The sequence below is a fragment of the Desmodus rotundus genome, chromosome 2 (assembly GCF_022682495.2).
Source record: "Desmodus rotundus isolate HL8 chromosome 2, HLdesRot8A.1, whole genome shotgun sequence".
NCBI lineage: Eukaryota > Metazoa > Chordata > Mammalia > Chiroptera > Phyllostomidae > Desmodus > Desmodus rotundus.
In genome coordinates this window covers 99,723,831-99,736,133 of record NC_071388.1, presented here as the reverse complement: position 1 = coordinate 99,736,133, position 12,303 = coordinate 99,723,831, and the positions used below count along the sequence as shown (strand labels likewise).

At 38.5% G+C, this 12,303-nt stretch overlaps 1 protein-coding gene and 1 pseudogene across 1 annotated transcript in view; both read left to right on the top strand.

Annotated features, from left to right (window-relative positions):
* Positions 1–5,613: 5,613 nt before the first annotated feature.
* Positions 5,614–7,162, top strand: LOC112320582 (CCHC-type zinc finger nucleic acid binding protein pseudogene; annotated as a pseudogene).
* Positions 7,163–11,077: 3,915 nt separating this feature from the next.
* Positions 11,078–12,303, top strand: part of KPNA1 (karyopherin subunit alpha 1) — a 70,421-nt gene continuing 69,195 nt past the window's right edge. Inside the window, exon 1 of the mRNA XM_024578223.3 lies at positions 11,078–11,234. The gene's annotated coding sequence lies outside the window, so the exon portion shown is untranslated. The remainder of the gene's footprint in view (positions 11,235–12,303) is intronic.

Sequence of the window (12,303 nt, the reverse complement as noted above, 5' to 3'; positions counted from 1 at the left end):
AATATTTAGAACCAAATGACAGTGAAGATATTATATAATTTGTGACCTAAAGCTCAAATAGTGCTTAAATTATTCATAACTTTAAAGCTTACATTTTTAAAGAAAGTCAGAAGTTAATGAGTAAGCATCCAACTTAAAAAAAGAAAATTAGAATAAACTTGAAGAATAAACACAAAAAATAAGGAAATAGAAAAAATACAACAGAGAAGTAATAAAACCAATAGCTATTTCTTTGTAAAGATTTTAAAAATTGACAAATCTTTGGTAAGACTAATAAAAAAAAACAAGAAATGGTACAAATAAAGATTTTGAAGAAGAAAAAGAGGATGTAACTAAAATATATTAGAGACCTAAAGGTTTTAATACTAGAAAAACATTTTTGTGCTAATAAGTTGAAAATTATACAAAGTATAGATTTTCTTAGCAAAATAGAACTTACAAAATTGACTGAAGAAATAGAAATCTGAATTTTTAAATATGTATAAAATAAGTTGAATTAGTAATTGAAAATTTACCTACCAAGTAAACAAGTAAATTCAACAGGTTAAAATTATTTTACTAGTGACATTTATGCAAATAGATGCACAAATGCTAATCAAAATATTAACATATGTAATTCAGCTCTATATAAATAAATAAATCATGGTCAATTTGGGTTTATCTCAAAAATGCAAAGATAATTTAACTTTAGAAAAATCTATTAATGTAACTCACCACATAAACACAGTTGACCCTTGAACAACTCGGGGTTTAGGGCACCAGCGTCCCAGCACAGTTGAAAATCCTCATATAACTAGACTCCCCAAAGACTTAAGTTGTCTTCTTTAGGAACCCACAGGACATGGTTTCCAGTACCCCCATAGATACTAAAATTTGTGGATGCTCAGTGTCGCTGACCACTGCATGTAGTTGGCTTTCCACGCCTGAGGACTCCCAACTGCAGATGGGATACATTACAGGTCTTTATTGAAAAAAATCTGCACATAAGTGTACCCAGGCATTTCAAACCCATGTTGTTTGGGGTCAACTGTATATTAAAGGGTATGCTCATTTCAATACATAGAGAAAACTCATTTGACAAACAATTCATGAAAGGATGTCTACCAAAAACCTAGAGCAAGCATTATATTTTGTGGTAAAACATTAGAATAATTCCCTAAAAAATCATGAATGAGACAGTGGATGCTTCCTATACCACGTATATTTAGCAATGAATTAGAGCTCCTGTCAAACACAGTGAAGGAGAACAACCAAAATAAAAATGATTGGAAATGGAGAAATAAAAATGTCATTAATCACAGGAAATAAACCGCCTAAAGAAAATCTGGAGACAAATGATTAGAATTACTAAAAGCATTCTCCAAGGTCCTAAACAGAAGTTATACATAAATCAATTTCACTCTTATGCATGAGAAGCAATAAATGTAATGACTTCTTTTTACCATTATAATAGCAGCAGCAGAAAAATAAGGTAACTAGAAATAAATTTAACAAAAGATCTGTAAAAATTCAGATAGAATAAAATTGCTAACTCTCACTGCAAGACATTAAAGAAAACCCAAATAAATGGAGAGATATACTATATCCTCATCCAGAGGAAGACTCAATATAATAGAAATGTCTATTCTCCAGAAATTAATCGTCTCAATTCAATGCAATTTTTATCTAAATCACACCAGATTTACTTCATAAAAGTTGATGGAGCAATTATAAAATTTATATTAAATAAAAAGGCCCAAGAAAAGCCCAAGCAATTTTAAAGAAGAAAAACAAAGTGGAGGGGTCTCGACCTACCACACGGCATGACTTACTCTGCAACTGCAGTGTGTTACTGCTGCGCAGACAGACAAACCGACCCACTGAGTAGCTCCCGAACAGACCCGTGTTCATATGGAAACCTGAGAATATTCGTATCTCAAATATATCTCTCAAAATATGCAGGGTGGGGCAAAAGTAGGTCTACAGTTGTGAGTACAGAAAACACAGTTTATTCTTGTATAATTATTTATTAATTATTGTATTATTTTACATACATACAACTGTAAACTTACTTTCCCTATCCTGTATATGTATCTCTACATATGTATTGAATATGACACATAAAATGTATGAATAGATATATATGAATATATATTCAAGATACATATATCTCATTTGTTATATATTAATTATATATTTAAATATATAATTCATATAGCATATAAATTACATAGTATATATTATAGTTTATATAATATATAATATACTTGTATATAAATTATATTGTAAACTATAATATGCATATTATATCCATTGTATATAAACACTGCATATTAATATATAATTATATATACATATATAATGCATATGTACATATATTCTGTATAATACATATATACACATGTAATTATAAATATAATTGTATACATGTATAATATATAATTATATGATATATAATTATATATTATACATGTATATAATATATAATTATGGTATGAATTATATATATTAATTAGATATACATATATAATATATACATATACATGAAATTATATAAATATATAAATATTCTGTTATATATATAATCCACCTCTTCACATTGCAGGTTTTATAGTGTCAATATTTTTATGGTACACTGAAAAATTTCCGGCAAGTATTTGCATTTAGAAGCTAAGTACCATTTAAAAGTCAGAATTTGAGTGATGAAGAATACAATTGATTTCTTATTCAAGTTCCCACGCTCAAGTCAAAATTGCTACTTGATGCTTGCATTTTTACTCACTGGTTCTTCTATTTTCTGATTATAATGTGACAATATGTATACTTTTTTCAATATAGAGCCCTGAGTGTGTGTTCTTATATGAATAACAGAGGTAAAATTATAGATCACTAGTAAAATAATGGACTAATTTCTATAAGTGGCCTTGGCCAACTGGTTAAGAAAATGGAAAGCAATACGTTTGGTTCACGTCCTAGGTTGGGTTTTCTAGGAGCAGAGGCTGAGATGGGAATTCTTGTTCAAGTGACTTACTGGGGGTGAGCTCTCAGGAATATGGCAATAAAGGAGATAGTACAGGGCAGAGGGAAAGCTATTAAGAGTATAGTATCAGCTGATACCTAGCTTTAGTCTTATTCCAGGGAAAAGATCTAGAACACAAATTGTACCGTGAAAGTACGTCCCACACTGTAGCAAGAGTTGGCCTTTTGAACTCACTTGGGTGTCAGTTACTGGCCTAGGTCTGTCCTCGGGAGTGGGAGTGGGACACTTCTCCCAAGCTGGCCCCTGGTAGGCCTACAATTCTTCAGAGGAGGAGGCGGCTGAGTGTTATTAGCCAGCATTCACAGCAAGTAGGGGAATGGGTGTCCTGGCTATATGGAGGGGATACATCTGCCCAGTACAAGTGGAAAAAGGTGACCAACTGTCCTGATTTGCCTGACCTTCCAGGGTTTAGCACCAAAATTCCTACATCCTGGGCAACACTCCGAGGACACCCAGAAAATTTCTGGTCTTCTGTGATTTATGTGAGAGATTGGGGGAAACTACAAAATCCATGACTGCCCCCCAAAAATCAGAGCTGAAAGCAACACTGCTTTAATTAATTTATTTTTAGTTATAATTTTTAGAGAGAGAGGAAGGAAGAGAGAAAGAAAAGAAACATCAATTTGTTGTTCCACTTATTCATGCATTCATTGGTTGCTTCTTGTATATGTCCTGACTGGAGATCGAACCTGCAACCTTGCTGTATTGAGACAACACTCCAACCAACTGAGTACCCAGCCAGGAATGGATACAGCGTAGATTATTTGACTTCTATAGTCACCGTCATTGTTTTTCTCCTCCACCATTGATGTTGATAATCACGATTTACAGTTTATAGTAATGACTATCCATTGTTGCATCATGCCGAGGGATGTGACTTAAATGTGCAATTTAAGTGCCTTGTAATCATAAACATTAGAACATCAGCAGTCCATCTTTGACTTTGCCCATGGGTTAACCATTGTGCCTCATGTAAGTTGAATTTTTTAACATTGTGAATATGGTGACCGTATATTATGAGTTAAGAAAATGAAAATGATTATAGTATGACCCAGACATCACTGAAAAAGAAAGCTAAACAACTGTGTAATATTAATGACGGACAGAAGGACAATATAACTGGATTTGGAAGGTAAATAACAAAAATAGGTTGCTGCACAATACGCAGAGAAGAATTTGGGACTGGGTATGGTAGAGAAGGGGGTGTGAAAGCATAGATGGAGACTGATGTTTAAAAGTCTGGAATAAGTCAGACAAGTACTTCAAAATCAATCAAAAGTTTTTTCGTTTCCTCAAAAGACACCCATGCTTAGTTGAAAATAGTGGCTGCTGGATTATCTTGGGCCCATCACATGAACCAATGTGTATTTATTGTATCGTATCTCTGATTACTCCTTGGAATGAGTAAGATTACATTTCCTGATTCTAAATAATATTCTCTCTAGCTCCTAAAGTAATTCAACTTGAAAAATGGAGTTAAAAATTATCTTCTTGATGCCCTGGCTGGTGTGGCTCAGTGTATTGAGCGCAGGCCAGCAAACCAAAGGGTCACCAGTTTGATTCTCAGTCAGGGCACATGCCTGGGTTGCAGGTCAGGCCCCCAGCAGGGGGTGTGCGAGAGTCAACAACATATTGATGTTTCTCTCCTTCTCTTTCTCCCTCCCTTCCCCTCTCTCTAAAAAATAAATAAATAAAATCTTTAAAAATAAAAAAAAATCACCTTCTTGAAATCTATTTAGATTTGAATGAAACCACAACACATAAAACAAAGGGTCTTACATCTTGTCCAAAGACAAAGTAGACTTGACTCATTTATCTGCTTTCAGTGCAAATGTAAATTTTGGCAAGTTCTATTTAATCTCTAAACTTATTACCAAAGAAAATGAAATGATCTCATTGATAAACACCTTATACAGAACACTTTTAAAAGAGGGGTGTGGTTTGATTACCTGTGATATGGAGGTTTTCATAAGGAGAGTATTTGGTCATTTTAGTTTCCTCACAAGTGGAGAAGCATCTAATGAAATTTTTGACTTTGTACAAATGGAAGACAGTAGCTTCCTTAAACATGTGCCCATGAGATGGCTACCAGTGCTGCCAGCCATGGAAAAGATGTTAAATGTTGACCTGAAATAAAATCACATTTTAAAGTGTGGAATAAGACTTGGGGCGGTGAACACACAATACAGCATACAGATGATGTGTTGTAGAACTGTGCACCTGAAACCTGTATAATTTTGTTAACCAGTGTCATCCCAGTAAATTCAATAAAAAGGAAAACAAAATAAAAACAAAACAAAGTATGAAACAAGAAGAACGTCTTGCTCCAATTGGGAAACATGTTGAAGATGAGAATGAAGAGAAAGATTACAGTGGAAAAGAAATACATTTGTTGATCCTCCAAAACTACGTAATAATCTTTGAAGGGACCATAGGGAATCTAGAAAAGGAACAACCAACTGCGAGTCATTTAACGAGTCATTAAATATTTTATGTAGATTGTGACAAAAATTTCAACAGGCAAAAAAGAAAGTCTTTGGGGGGGGGGGGAATAAGACATTTTTGGAGCTTAAAAAAAGTCCCTAGAGGCAGACCCGCATGTGGCGCAGGAAAGGACACTCCTGAAAATAAACAGCTGCTGCCGTGTGAGCTGCTTACTTCGGCCTGCGTCTTAGTTTCCGCTGCTGCGGGCCGGCTCAGACGCCGAAGATCTAACTGCAGCCATGAGCAGCAATGAGTGCTTCAAGTGTGGACGATCTGGCCACTGGGCCCGGGGATGCCCTACTGGTGGAGGCCGTGGTCGTGGAATGAGAAGCTGTGGCAGAGGTGGTTTTACCTCGGATAGAGGTTTCCAGTTTGTTTCCTCGTCTCTTTCAGACATCTGTTACCGTTGTGGTGAGTCTGGTCATCTCGCCAAGGATTGTGATCTTCAGGAGGATGCCTGCTATAACTGCGGTCCAGGTGGCCACATTGCCAAGGACTGCAAGGAGCCTAAGAGAGAGCGAGAGCAGTGCTGCTACAACTGTGGCAAACCAGGCCATTTGGCTCGTGACTGTGACCATGCAGATGAGCAGTAGTGCTATTCTTGTGGAGAATTTGGACATATTCAAAAAGACTGCACCAAAGTGAAGTGCTATAGGTGTGGTGAAACGGGTCATGCAGCCGTCAACTGCAGCAAGACAAGTGAAGTCAACTGCTGCCGCTGTGGTGAATCAGGGCACCTTGCACGGGAATGCACAATTGAGGCCGCAGCTTAATTATTTTCCTTTGTCGCCCCTCCTTTTTCTGATTGATGGTTGTATTATTTTTTCTGGATCCTCTTCACTGGCCAAAGGTTGGCAGATAGAGGCTACTCCCAGGCCAGTGAGCTTTACTTGCCATGTAAAAGGAGGAAAGGGGTGGAAAAAAATCGACTTTCTGTATTTAACTACAAAAAAAAAGTTTATGTTTAGTTTGGTAGAGGTGTTATGTATAATGCTTGTTAAAGAACCCCCCTTCCTTGCCACTGGTGAATAGGGATTGATGAATGGGAAGAGTTGAATCAGACCAGCAAGCCCGTTCTGGGTTTCTTGAATATGTTCCCGTGTAGAAGGTGAAAACCAATTCTGGAAGTGTCTGTGAGCTTCCATGAGTAACTTTAATTTTAGCATAATGATGGCCTTGGATTGTCTGACCTCAGTAGCTGTTAAATAACATCAATTAACATCTGTATCAGGCCCTACATAGATCATACAGTTGAGTGGGAGTAAACAAAATAAAAAGATAAATGTGCATTTAACATCTGGGAGGAAAATTGGGATAAAAGCCTAAACAGGAACAACTTAGTGTTGCTACTTGATATGCAAATGACAAAGGTTTAGAACACATTCTCTGGCAAAGACAAAATTTAAAACCCACCTATGGGTTTTATGAGTAAACATCTATGTTCAGAGTAAGCGTAATTTGGAGCTATCCAGGAATTGCAAAGAAATGCATTTTCACAGAAATCAAGATGTTATTTTTGTATACTATATCACTTAAGACAACTGTGTTTCATTTGATGTAATCAGTTTTAAAAGTCATGGAAAAAGCAACTGAAGTCCTAGATAATAGAAATGTAATTTTAAACTATCCAATAAAGCTGGAGGAGGAAAAGGAGTTTGACTAAAAAAAAACCAAAAAACAAAAAACAAAACAAAACAAAACAAAAAGTCCCTAGAAAAAGGCAACCAAGTTAAACAGAACTTTCTGAGGAGAGGGTGAAGGGGGGATAAATGGTGCTGGCAGGAGAGTTGACTTGGGGTAGTGAACACACACTACAACATACAATGATGTGTGATAGACTTGTACATCTGAAACCTATATAATTTTATTAACCAATGTCACCCCAATAAATTCAATTAAAAAAACTTTCTTTTTTTTACTAAAACTGTGAACTGAGTTGGAGTCTAACTTCAGTTTCACAAGTCCAAATACCTCTGTTCTTTAAAACCATTTTCCCTGGGAAGAGAGGTTTAACTTAATATGACGTACAGTGTGCTTTAGAGTGTTTTAAAAACAATGGGCACTTTAGATAGCAGATCCTTCGTGGTTAATTTATAGATGCAAAGGATACAACTGACAAACAGTTGGCTTACCAAATAGATCTGGAGATACTCCTAAGGCTCCTAAGCCTTAGGAGCTCCTAAGATGGCTCCTAAGATGGGTGGACATTTGGGAGAGCTGGAAATGAATTCCAACAAGTTTAAAACCCAGCTATGCTAGTAAATAAAATCCTAAGTATGCTATGCTCAAACACTTTTGTTGAGAGAATATTTAGCTTGGCATCACTTGTTCCAACAATAGGAATCAGGGCAATGTAGGCAGAAAAACAGAGGTGCAGTCAATATTAATTTTATATTTGACTGTATCTAGTTTTACCATCACATAGAAGAAAAGCAAGATATCCTAAAGGTTCAGAGAAGTATTAATGGAAAAGGAAGCAGAAAGAATAAAAATATCCCACTGTATCATGAGACAGAAACATATTGCATTGTTTAATTTAATATAGGTAACATGTTTAATTAGTTCTATTGTATTTACATTATCTTTTAAAAATTAGGACAGAAACATAAAAATATCATTATATTTTCCTCACACATATTATTTGCTTAATTAGTCCTTCTGTTATTACTAGTTGTTATTTTTAACTAGTCCTATTGTTATTTTGTTTAAGTAATAGCACTTACGAAACAGAAAAGAAATATAACAGAATACATAATTTCAAGTAAGTACAAAATTTTAGTTTTTAATTAAAGTAATAATATATGTGTAATTATTATATATTATTATTTATTTTCATATGTATCAGATTGGCAAAAATAAAAACAGTAGGACATTTCCAAAGGTTAGCAAGGATGTTTAGGAAAAAGAATCTTATATACTGCTTATGGAGTATAAACTGGTATAACCACTTTGTGAAATAATCCAGCAATATCTAGTATATTTGGTATATTAGTTTTCCATTGCTGTGTAACAAATTACTAGAAACCTAGTTTCCTAAAACACATTTATTATCCCACACTTTCTTCAGGTCAGAAGTCCAAGGACAGCCTTCTTGGTTCCTCTGTTCAGGGTGTCACAAGGCTGCAATCAAGGTAGAAGACAAGTCATCTTTTCATCTGGAGGCTTGACTGGGGAAGAATCTATTTCCAAGCCTTCTCAGGGTGTGGGTAGAATTCATTTCCTTGTGGTTGTAGGACTGAGGGTGCTGGCCTCTTACTGGCTATCACCTGGAGGCTGTACTCAGGTCCTTGTAGCCACCCACAGCTTTGTGCCACGTGACCCTCTCTGTGTGCAGTTCACAACGTGACAGCTCACTTCTTCAAGGACAGCAGAAGAGTATCCAGCTCCAGGCTCCTAAGATACTTACATATGACATGTGATCACGTGAGTAACATCACATCAATAGAACTGTTGTCACATTCTGTTGGCTACAGTCACAGGTCCTCCCCACAGCAACACCAGGGGGGCCAAGGTCGTGGGTCCATTTTAGAATTCTGCTTACCATGTCAAGTAAAGTTAAAGATGCGATGTTCTAGGATCTAGCAGTTTCCCTGTATACAAGAAGATGTGTACAAGAATATTCATATCGGCATTGTTTGTAATAGCAAAACTATTGTTTCATAGTTTTTAAATTTCTCAAAATACAAATATATATAGTCAGAGAGACATTAGCTAATAAAACACCATGTATGCTATGATAGCATTTTTATAAAGACAACATATATATGGGAATTATGTTTCAGTGAGACTTACCATTGTTTTGAACAAATCCTCCCACCACTGAGAACAGGACAAAATATAAAAAACATTAAGGCAATGAACTGCTACCATGGCAGTGAGAATTTGTGGGTCCAAGAACTGGAAGAAAGGGTAGTTATAAGAGATGAGCCAGACATTTGCCATCACTTTTCCACCTGAGGTGATTGCTAACTATGAAAGCAGGGGCTGAATAAAGCTTTTGGCTGTCTCATTGGGCTTAAAAGGCCTGGCCCTAGTAAATACGCCAGACTTTTGGTTGTGTTAACTTAAAAATAAAAGACCTTTCAAAGTGAGAGGCAACAAGCATTTACTTGAGATCAGAGGATGGCTATTCAGGAATCACTGATTAAGACAAACTCAAATAGTGTTCCAATTAGAGACAAAGGCAAGGGATATTTATGAGAACGTAAGGAGAACAATTACATCGATAGAAGAAAATCATTTCTATTGGTGCAGTAACATAACAGTGATGCTAATTTCAAACAGTTTTTAAAATTTTCAGTCTGGTGGTCATCAGTCTGGTAGAAATAATATCTGCTTTCTTGTTATCTTTGCAAACAGTACTTTGGGACACAATGTTGCTTTAGGTCCAGGCCAAAGGTTGTTTTGCCCTGTTTTAACATTCCATAGGTTTGAGGCATAAGATGTGCAAGGCAGTTCCCCTTAGACGACAGTTCCAGCTCCATTTTAAAGTGACTCTGTTATATTATTATTTTTTTACGGTTGAAATCCTCAAGGGATACCCGAGCTAGGAGTAAGGGTGAACTGGAAACAAACTAGTTTTCACTAAGGCTAAAGTCCAGCTCTGAATAATCTTAGCCCCTAATTGGGTCAAAGTGATCTGTCCTTAGCTTTGCTGTGGTCAGGCATAGTTTCCCCTAAGTCTCTCAGAATACCTTCTCCATCCCTTAGCCCCTTTGCTCAAACTCAACTCCGATGGGGAATACTGATGCTGTGGAGTGAGAGCTAGGAGAAATGAACATGGTATAGCCTAGGATTCATGTAGTGTGATCTTGTCCCCACACTTATAAATGTGTTAAGCTACCCCATTTCTTTCAGCTTGCTTCTTAGCAGGTGTTTTAAATCGATATGATAAACCATGTTACACGTGAGACTTTCTATTCCTTGACCTATTGCTTGTCTGGCTTTTTTTCTTCTTTTGAAGCCACTGCTCAAAAAGAATTCACCAGAAAGAAAAAACATTCCATCAATTTAACAGTTGCAATTATTTGCCCCAAATTTTCGTTTGAGGCGCTGATTGAAAGTAAAGCAAGTACCTATTTCTTAATGATTTTTGATACTTATACATTATTAGGCAAAGGGGATGGGAGAGAATAAAAAAAAAGGAATAATCAGAAGCTCCCTCAAAAGTTATACTCCCTCAGCCTTCATTCATCCCATCCTCCACTCAATAAACGAGTATTCGATACCATGGTGTTAGGGGCTAAATATGGATAAAGGTGAGCGAGGATAGATAGAATTGGAAGAGCTTTGTAGACGTAACCTTGCAAATCAACGTAAGAAGTACCGTTTCATTGTCACCCCACCACGACTTTACAACCTTTGCCATTGTCCGTGAACCTTCTCAGCGAGACCTTCCTAGCCGCCTCCGACTTTTCTACTGGTTCGGGGTTAACCGCTAGGACTTCCAGTGAAAGACCGTTGAAACACTACATCTCCCAGTAGCCTCTGCAGCAGGGCAGCGCACGGGCGTGCGCAGGCACGTGGGCCGGCCCCCGCGCGCAGACGCACTGCGAACGCCGGCTGAGCTGGTTCTAGCTGCTGGGTGCGCGGTGGTGGAGAGCGAGGCCTGGTGAGCACCGCCTAGGTGCGAGCCGACTCTTCGAGGTTGTGTACGCTATAGGTTCGGCCAGCCGGCGAGTGAGCAAGCGGTTCACCCCAAGCGGCACCGGGATCGGTTGCCGTTAGCCTGGTGAGTGCGGGGGTCCCGCAGTCTCGGCCCCTCCCCCTCCCCGGCGGGTCCCGCAGTTCGGCGGGACCTGGGAGAAGAGGTCCCGGGGTGAGGGAGGGCGCCGGCCGTGCTGCAGCTGGGGTTCTTGGGCCCATGCGCCCGTGGCTCGTCTGTGCGTCACAGGCCCGGCTGGCCTAACGGCCGCGCGACCGGAGGTGGGTAGGGTAGGGTGGGGGTGGGGAGCGCCAGTGCGATCGCTGAAGGGAACGCCGGTTGAGGCGGGGCGAGGCGATGGGGCTGGGATCGGCGCCGGGGACTTCGGGCTGCCGAGGCTGCGGGGCGGAGAGGAGGCGGCCGCGGAGCCTGCGCTGCGGATGGGCGCGAGCGGGCGAGGGGCGGGGGTGGGTAGCTCGGAGTCCTGAGACTGAGGCAAGAAAGGGGAGGCGGGATGGGGTGGGGGGGACGTGTGAAGATCCTAACCTAGGTGGGAAGGGATCTCTCGGGAATTCCAAGTTACGGCCGGAGCGGGAGCCCGTGGTTTGGAGGGAGGTGGGGTGGAGGAGGACGACTGCAGTTTACCGATGTCATAACAACAGGGACCTGAAGCGGCTGACAGGGGTGTGGTAATTATAGGAAGGGCAGAACTTCGTTTGCACACGGTTTGTGTAAGTGGTGATTCGAGGGAAACGGGGAATATTAGATTAAGTTCAAAAGGGGAGGAGTAAACTGAAGGATGACTGCAGTTAGGGGAGTCGTCTTGAAGGAACATTTTTGGTTTGAATGGACGTAATTAATATTCCACGTACAAATGTAAGATTTCACAATAAGTGATTTTTAAGGTTTAAATTTGGAATAGACAATTTCGAAGTATTTTCTAAAACATACTGTTAAATAACACTACTAATTTTTCAATTCTTTTTTCTTTTAATAAACTTCTTTCAAAATCTGTTTCTTAGCCGTAGACGAGTGATTTTTCCTCCCTCTTGTTGCTTCAAGTCTCATTGACATTGTTTTTTCAAACTTGTTCTTGGATTTGTAATATTTTGAAAGTAATTAACAAGTATTCCCTATTTTAAAAATTGAAAGGATG